We start from the raw sequence: 8955 nt of genomic DNA, 5'->3' as shown, positions 1-8955 counted from the left end.
CTATTTCCTTAAGGCCATGAGTTTGGAAAGTTGTTAGATTGATTAAATTATTTTATCTGGTGTTGACGTAAGCTTAAAAAAAAACAGTCTGTACTTGACTGCGAATTCCTCAAGGAATTTATATTAACCTGTACATCTCAATGATTCAATTACATCCACACAGCAATCATCAATACCTCATAAAATTTTCTCTTTCGCGTTCTCGCGTATATTAAACTACCTTCTGAATACTTTTATTTAATTCAAGTTTATGAAGTCTTTTTTGGGCTTCAAATTAACATATTCCTTAGTGGTTGTTTCAGTTGAGATGTTCACGTCAAAATATGACAGTTGTTACAGACCATTAAGGTTACGGTACTTAAATACTGTGGAGAAGAGAAAAGTAAAGGTTCCTCTATTGTCACATTTAGAATGTAACATACATGAAATTCTTTAACTTTTGTCTACCGTAAGGCAGACAGAGAGTCACCACTTCATCCAGCCTCTCACAGAAATCTACAGCACCTGGTGGTCCCAGGTGGTCTCCCCTCCAAGTACTGACCAGGCCTGAGCCTGTTTTTCTTTCGAGATCAGACAATCTCAGGCGTCTTCAGGCAGTTAGGCTTCTGATTGGAAGTCTATTAGAAGTCTGTGATTTCTAAACATAAGCTATGTCTTTAAGTAGAGAAACTTCAATTTGTACTTCAGGTTGATTTCATGTACAGTAATCATAACCTATCCCTTTAAGGCTATAGAGCAGGGATGGCCATCTTTTATCTTTCAATTTAGACCTACAGCTTGATAACAGGACATTTTGGCTCACGTGTCCATGCTTCCCAATTAACCTACACCCCCGCTACATATTCTTGGGCTGAAATGGCCTGTTACCATGCTGTAGATCTAAATTAAAAATTAAAAATTTAAAGGATGGCCACCCCTGCATAGAGTATATGATCTACCAGGGTAACACACTAAATATGATAATATGTGTTTTACTGTGTGAAAGGCCAATAATGAGTGTCATTAGATCACTAAGTGTTGTTTATCTTATTGCTACACAATAGAAAACACATTTTCTATAAATTGAATGATCGTTTTTAGGCTGTTTCTTTTTTCCCTGTAGATTTGACCAGGTACCTCTTCCCATAACTCAAGACATCGGGGAAGATATTGATCAAGTGCTGTAATCTCTCTATATTACTTCATTTGGAACATTACTTGGGAAATTTGAGAAGTTAATCATGCTCTCCTGGGACTTATGTCTTTTCCATCCACTCTACCAACTGGAACCCCCATCAATTAAGTCAAATCTCTACTTCCCTTTCAGAGCTCCCACTCTAGAAAACTAATTTCTCTTTGGCTTTGCAGTCAACCCAGTCCTTGACTTAGTTTCAACCTAAGCCTTGGCTCTTGATCACTACCCCTTCCATTCTCTGGTCCCAGGTGGTCTGCCCTCCATTCTCTGGGAGTGAACCAACACCCAATCCCAATCCTGATACTGATCGCTTGTCCAATTCATCCCATCCCAAATCTTCGTATGATTGCTGACCTCACTCGGCCCCATGTGCGCCAGATGATCCAATCCAGTAATGGTAGCCAACCATTAGGTTTCAGAATTCAGTTTTATTGTCAGAGAACATACATGACATCACACGCAACCCTGAGATTCTTTTATCCTGCAGGCAAGGCAGAATTACCCCATATTAGTAGTGCAAAAAAAAACTATACTCAACATACACATGTAAACAAATAAAGAAATATAAATAAACATTTCTTCCTCCTATCTTCCATTATTTCTTCCAACTCCTGGCTTCAACTCCACTCTGAAGAGCTGAATTTTCCTTATCATGTGCTGTAGCATGTATAAAGTAATCATTGTTCTGGTCCTGACTAGACACAACTGTACTAATATTTGCATAAACGGTCTGCAACCAATTTAATCATTTGCTGAACAGCATCATGGCTGTTAAGTCTTCATCTTTTCAGGCAGGAACTTTGGATCTAGGATGACTGGATTTCACTCCTATTTTGAGATTAGTGATGAGGCCAGGACAAGCCTGAAGGAGTGGGTGATTGGCAAATGTGTGACCAGTCCACTGCAATCTCCAAGCCATTGTTTGGATGTGACATCAACAGTGGTGTTAGGAACCACAGAGGTAGGAGGAAGATACGCTGCATAAAAGGAAACATGCATGCTTTGTAAATAAAGATAAAAGAAAGGGAACAGGAGTGAAAGTTGTTATTCAAAAATGCCAGTGTATGGCAAAAGGATGGCATTTGGATTAGCAATATCATTATATTTTTAAACAAAAAATAATATTTACAGGGAAGTATAAGCCGATTCTGGCTGTTTAAACCCACTCCACCCAATTGCACCAAAATTAATCTACAGCCATGTATGTTTTGAAGGGTGGGAGGAAATTGAAGCACCTGGAGGATACCCTTCTCAGTCATGGAGAGATCGTGGAAACTCCTTACAGACAGTACCAGATGCGAACCTATGTCGCTGGCACTGAAATAGTGTTGCACTAGCCATTATACTAACTGTGGATATCTTCAATTTTGAACTTGCATGGTAATGAAGGAGCCTCAAAATTGTACTGCACCTACATCGATGTTTTATAATACAATCACTACAAGAAGTTTCGGTGGAGCTTGAGATCCCATGTTTCAGTGGTCTCTGAATTGGCTGCAAAGGTGGGAGGATGGTTGGAGGAAACGGAGAAAAGATGCAGTGAAAAAGGTGGCAATCAGGGACTCAGGATCAGAGATTATGACCTGCTGGAGGGTTGGGTAATTGGAGATCATGGTATCAGTCCTTCATGCATCATACACATATCATGGTAATCTGCAATTGATTTCTAGGCCTTTGTTAAAAATCACATAAAGTATTCAATGCTAAAAATCAGTGGCAGGCATAATCTATGGTTACCTTCTGAGTGAACTCTGGACATACAATGCAAACCATGGATTGTACTGTCGCTTGGTTGCATTACGCCCATGCATGCTATTGTCTCACTGATATCAGCATACTTTTAAACAGTTAAGATAATTAGAATAAATATTTGTGTAACTTAAGTTTTCAATATGACAAAAATTGCATGCAAGGATTGATTAAAATAATTGAATCTGCTTGAATGCAGTGGGCAAAATTCATGGTAATATAATAAGGGCAATTAGAATGGACTGTAATTAATCGAAGGAGCCAAAAATGTATGTGTCCAAATCAAGAATGTTGTATGGATATTTTGAATACTTCAGCTAAGTGATATCAATCCAAACACAATTTCTTGAAGTTAGTTGTTCCTTTTTTTAAAAAGGCTTTTAATGCCCATACCAGAGAAGTCAAAGCAGACTGGGTCAAATGAGTTCACCGTTGGAGAAAGAAAAATCTACTCTTTAATTATTAGCACCACCAATGTGCCAGCCAGTAATCAGATTGGAGTGTTTCTACTTCAGGGGACCTTAAATATTAGTACCTAGAAAATAAATTTCATTCTTGGTTGATGCCCTAAATTGGAGCTACTTTGCTGCTCATACCTGACGTTAACCAAATCCCATCCCCAAAAAAGGAATATTGGTCAAAAAAAAATTAGAGGATTGCACCCATAATGCTGCATGGAAGTGGATGTTTACAATTCCAGAAGGGACTTTATCCAATTTAGTGCAGCACCAGATACTTCCTGACACATTCACCCCAGTAGAATACCAAAACGCAAAGGCACACCAAATGTCACATTGCTTCCATCCTATCACGTTGCTACACTGAAGAAAAGAGAGATTCTCGTGGAGAGTGAAGGAGTAGCCTGACTTTACCTAGCTGCATGGTGAAGAAAAATAGCAAGGCCACATTTAGGAGATTTTCAAAAGAACAAAAATGCAAAGTATTCTTTATTGTCCTTATTTAGGAGTGGGAGGGAACTGTGGTGGGACAACAAAGAATACTTTGCATTTTATGTCTTAAAGACTTTCATGTTTCAGTCCAATGTGCCCCAGAGAATTCTTTCAGGGAATTTCATGACCTGACTGATTTGGAGTGATATTGTCAGCAGTTGTTTGTCCAGCTTGATTGAATGGAGGAGTCACAAGGAGCATGAAGATGTTCATTGTCATGCTTTTCCAGGAGGTTTTGCAGAGCCAGTTGTGCTTATAGCACATGCACCTTTCTGTCGGCCATCAGTACATCCTACCAGGGTTCAGTGTTATTTCTTTCACATTGCATCAAAATTTGACAGCTGCTGGGATGATACAGATAGAGGCCACACGTCCTTTGCACAATCTCAGATTGATCCAGTTAAACTCCTGAAGTGTAACTTACAGGAGATAAAGGAGTATCAAAGCCAGCACCACTAGGCTGAGGAACTTTCTTCCAATGGCAGTGAAAATGCTGAACTCCCAAAGGAACTGCTCACACTAACCATCTGAGACTCTCATTTGTACAAAACAATATTTATTTATTTTTGTAGCTATAATACTTGTCCTGTGTATGTATTATTTGTCTGTATGTGTGTCATGTGTGGTTGTGTGTCTGCATATTTTTGCACCGACGACTGGTTTTGTCGGGTTGCACTTGTACAATCAGATGACATAAACTTGACTAGACTTCAAGTTCTAAAACAATTGTCACAAGAAGCAGCTTAAGACATGGTAAGCCAGAAGGGCCACTCATGAGTAAATCACTGCTTATCCTGGATGTCGGTTTTCACCAGGGGAATTCCCCATGAAGACAGAACGTCGGCAGAAACATGGGCCTTTACTTAACTGTGAGCAGACGTCTGAGGTTGACATATTTAGGGGAAATAGCTCTCTGGGGTCATCGATGATATCTGTGTTGATTATAAGTGTAAGGGAGCAGCTTTTCTGCAACCAGGAACATGGGGCCTGGTTCTTACTCCAAAACCCACTGCATTCATAAGATGCAAAGGCACTGAGATATTTCAGAAATTGTGGCAATTATTAGCTTAATTATATTTCTATTTATTTTGATCCCTGCTAAGATAAGTTTATTCCTCTCTCAGAATTCTTCTCCCCTGTTGTCTTATATTAGTGAATCTGGTCAGTTTTGAGGGAAGGAGAGACAAATAAATAAAATGGAGCTTACATATGTGGTACACATCATACTGTTATGAAGGGCGTTGGGATAGATTAGATGAGAGAGCTATTGTGAAAAGGGATCAGTTCCATAGGGAATCAAACATTCCATCAATCAGTTTGAATTGTTGACAGCTAAGTTTATCCTCATGCTGCTAATTTTGAACAATTGTGTCTTATTGTGGTCCTTTAAATGCCCAATTGGGGCAATGGTGAAATGAACCTCAATTGAAGTCTGAGGATTTTCCATTGTTGAATTAGTTTTTTCAATTGATCTCCCCACCCATTACACACATTGTTCCCAGCTGCTGTGGCTACAAAGCTGTCCAGCCACTTAAATATCTTGCATCAGAACTTACAATTTTTAGAGAGGAAGATTTGAGGGCATTTTGTGTGGAGGTTGGTCAAACTGGGTACCATTCAACAGCAATACAACATGTTCTGTGGTAAGCCTTTGTCAATTCCAAAATCTAGCCAAATGAGTTAAAAAGTCAGGACTTAATGATAACAGAACAGCTGATGTCATTTTTGTCTTTTCAATTCTTAGATTTAATTTTATTCTCTATTTGTAACTTCGCCAGAGGCAATTCTGACCATTTACTTGCCTTCCCCAAGTTCTTCATTTATCCTCCCTTTTTCTTTCCTTCCCCCCCCCCCCCCCCACCACTGCCACTTCATCCAGCTTTCTCTTGAACTTCAAGCTTGTTCAGCTTTTAACTTTGGTCAAAGTGATGAAAAGTCACTAGAATGAAAATATGAACTCTTCTTCTCTCTGCAGATGCAGCCAGATCTCCTGCTATTTCCTGGTTAAATTTCAAATTTCCACCATTTTGCCCTTGAGTTAGAGTTTTGGAATAGGATCAACCCCAATTTGAGAATCAATGGGTATGATATTATCTCTTAATTTTTCAAATTTTTATTCTAATAGAAGAGTGGTTCTCAACCATTTTTCCCCCACTCATACCACATTAAGTAATCCATTACTAATCTCAGCACTTATGGCATGAACTGAAATACAACATAGGTGAAAGGAGCCATCAATGTAATCCAACTAGCCAGAAATAAGAGAATTAAATGTTACAGACTTGAAATTAATGTTAATAAGATTTTGAAAGCTTGTAGTTGTTAAGGATCCCAGAGAATTAACATTTCAGATTTATTGTCATGACATCACATACAACCCTGAGATTCTTTTTCCTGAGGGAGAGGAAGAGTTACTTGACTTTACTGATGCATATAAACTTTCCATTTCAAGCACTGACACAGTAATCCAGTAACTAGGCTGAAGAATTAAGTCAAAGATTTGAAGTTGGGTGATAGTAAACTAACCAACTGATATCTGACCAATATAGTATTGAATAGTGCACAGAAAATTACAGACCAAGCAAAAGTTGCATTTTTCTTTTCAGGAACACTTCTATTTTTTTTTAATTTTTTACAAAAAAAATAACATTTCACGAATTTGCGTGTCATCCTTGCGCAGGGGCCATGCTAATCTTCTCTGTATCGTTCCAATTTTAGTATATGTGCTGCCGAAGCGAGCACAGGAACACTTCTGATGACACGTTTGAGAGCAGGTGCAGCCAAATCTAGTTGTCACACCTCAATAAACATTTTAAATCAACAACATTCTTCTCCCTAAATATTTTTTCTCAGCTGATGGTTTAATAATTTAATCCAGTAATGCTGGAGCTAATTAATGGCTAGCAGTAGTTTATCAGGTGGCTGCTTTGGCACAGTAGAGAGTGAACAAAGAATATTAATTTTTAAAGATACATTTTCCTTATATTTGAATCTTGGGTAAACCTGAATATTTTTGTAAAGGGGGTTCAATTAATGAAAATGAAGGTAATGGTGACCTCGTACTCCAATGAAGAGCTTGTTGTGGGAGAGGCTAGGGAGGATATCACCGCATTGCACGTGATTCCTGGATGCGAACAGAGCTCTCCTTCAGCTAGTATTCACGGGAAAGTTGGAACTCTGAGGTTCTGTGTGATTAGTATAGTCAATGTGGACTTGGTGGGCTGAGGGCCTTTGCGCTAACACTTTTTTATGAACTGGTGGTGCATTTCTGGCAGGCTCCATTGTGGTAGAAAGTGGACTTTTTTTCTGGAGAAGGCCTAAAAGACTGCTCTAGCACTGCTTTTATGGAGAGCGGTGCTGCGTTGCGGCCTCTGGAGCTTATGGAGATGGGCAACTGGTGCCGTAGCGCCATCCACCAACGTGACATCGTCCATACTGTCCAAGTGGGAAAACGCCCTATACCAGAAAATGGCGCCCCTAGCGCAGGTAAGAGCAATGGTTGCAATTTGTGCAGGCAGTCTAGCGAGCGCACCTGAAATGTGTTCCATGCTGTGCGTGCATCCGGGGTTTTAAAATTCGGGCTCCTGGGACGTAGGCTGACGACGTCATCAGTCCACCCCTAAGCTGCCACTTGCAGAGTGAGATGGAGCAAGTCAGCACCTGTGAGACCAGCCTCAGGATGGATCAGAGTCCGTGTGCTGGATCCATGCGTGGACGTTTTATGCAGGTAGGTGAAGTGATGTGAGAGTGGAGAATATTCGCCTTTACACTCGCTAATTTTTCCACTATAAAAAGGCCTTGAGCTCTATCATTTTGGCCAGCCTCACTACAAGGTCTCTGGAGCTTTATGGTAATCACAATCTCTGGATGAAAGGCAGGCCATGATGGTGATTGTTGGAAAGGCGCAGGTAGGTATTGGGATAATGTAGGATGACCCTATTTCAAGTATGGATCAACCCATTTCCCATGTGAAAACAACCATATATCAACTATACTTGCATTTATTTATATTTATAAGGCAGAAGCAGAGCTTTTTAGCCCAAATAGTCCAAGTTATGTTCCATTTAAATCTCTCAATATTATCATTTTGTTCTATCAACACATCCTTCAATTCAAACTTTCTTGATAATTTTTTTTCTTGAATCCAAATGGGGTTGAAAACCCAAAGCTCCTGATTTAAGGACATTTTCTTTCCCTCTACTATTAGGCTCTAAAATCTATTTCTTAATGGTAGAGATGATGCCTTTTTCTAATTTTAACTATGTACCTTGCCCTATTTGAATTACTGTCACCCTTCCTGCATTTTTATTTGTTATCGTGCAAGCTGCCTGGAAAGCGCACAAAGCAGTTTTTAAGCAATTCAATGGCGATCAGAACCTTGCACAGCTTGTGTAATCTGGCATAACGTGAAAAGTTGACGGCAGAGTCCTTGAAATGATGCGCACATCATCTCCTGTTGCTTCTGTGGTTGAATCTTTTGTGGTTCTAGCCATTAATTCATTACCAGCATATGGTATCAAAGGATCAGTTCGTTGACTCACTTGGGACACACGATGTTCTTTTTGGGAAGAGTCAACGTGATGGGAAATCGTGGAGCGACTATCTTTATATGGGGAGGGGGGGGGTTTGAAGATTTCATAGCTTTGGTCTAATATTGACTGATGGAATGTCTTGTAGCCCAAACAGTTTATCTTTTGATTGCATCTGACTTGGTCACTTGTGCTTCATGGGCGTCCATGAGCAAATTACAGGGTGAAGTTGGCAGGAAACATTTAACTATGGTTGCGTTGCAAATGGCTGACTGCGGCATAGGGTTCTCATTGTAAGAACAAGAGTGAGTAGAATCCCAGCAGGCTCCGCAGCCAGCAGATAACACTCATCTCCATTCATAGAGGAATCGCTGTACAAAATAGCAGATGGGATATCACCTGTCACAAGCAAAGCCTGAGCACAAAGGAGGAGGAAAGTGGTAACATTCACACATGACATAATGAATTTAATAACTACACTGCACTGATTATAACATTGTACTGGGTATTTAGTTGTAATTGCTCGGAATAATAATGGAGAAAAGGACAAGAA

General features: G+C 39.7%; 1 non-coding gene across 1 annotated transcript; it reads right to left on the bottom strand.

Annotated features, from left to right (window-relative positions):
* Positions 1-6508: 6508 nt before the first annotated feature.
* LOC138750053 (U6 spliceosomal RNA) lies at positions 6509-6615 on the bottom strand. The gene has a single exon (XR_011349043.1). It is a non-coding gene; the product is annotated as a U6 spliceosomal RNA (small nuclear RNA).
* Positions 6616-8955: the final 2340 nt, after the last annotated feature.

This window comes from Narcine bancroftii, chromosome 14, assembly GCF_036971445.1.
Source record: "Narcine bancroftii isolate sNarBan1 chromosome 14, sNarBan1.hap1, whole genome shotgun sequence".
NCBI classification, from domain to species: Eukaryota; Metazoa; Chordata; class Chondrichthyes; order Torpediniformes; family Narcinidae; genus Narcine; species Narcine bancroftii.
This window is presented reverse-complemented; position numbering and strand designations above follow the sequence as displayed.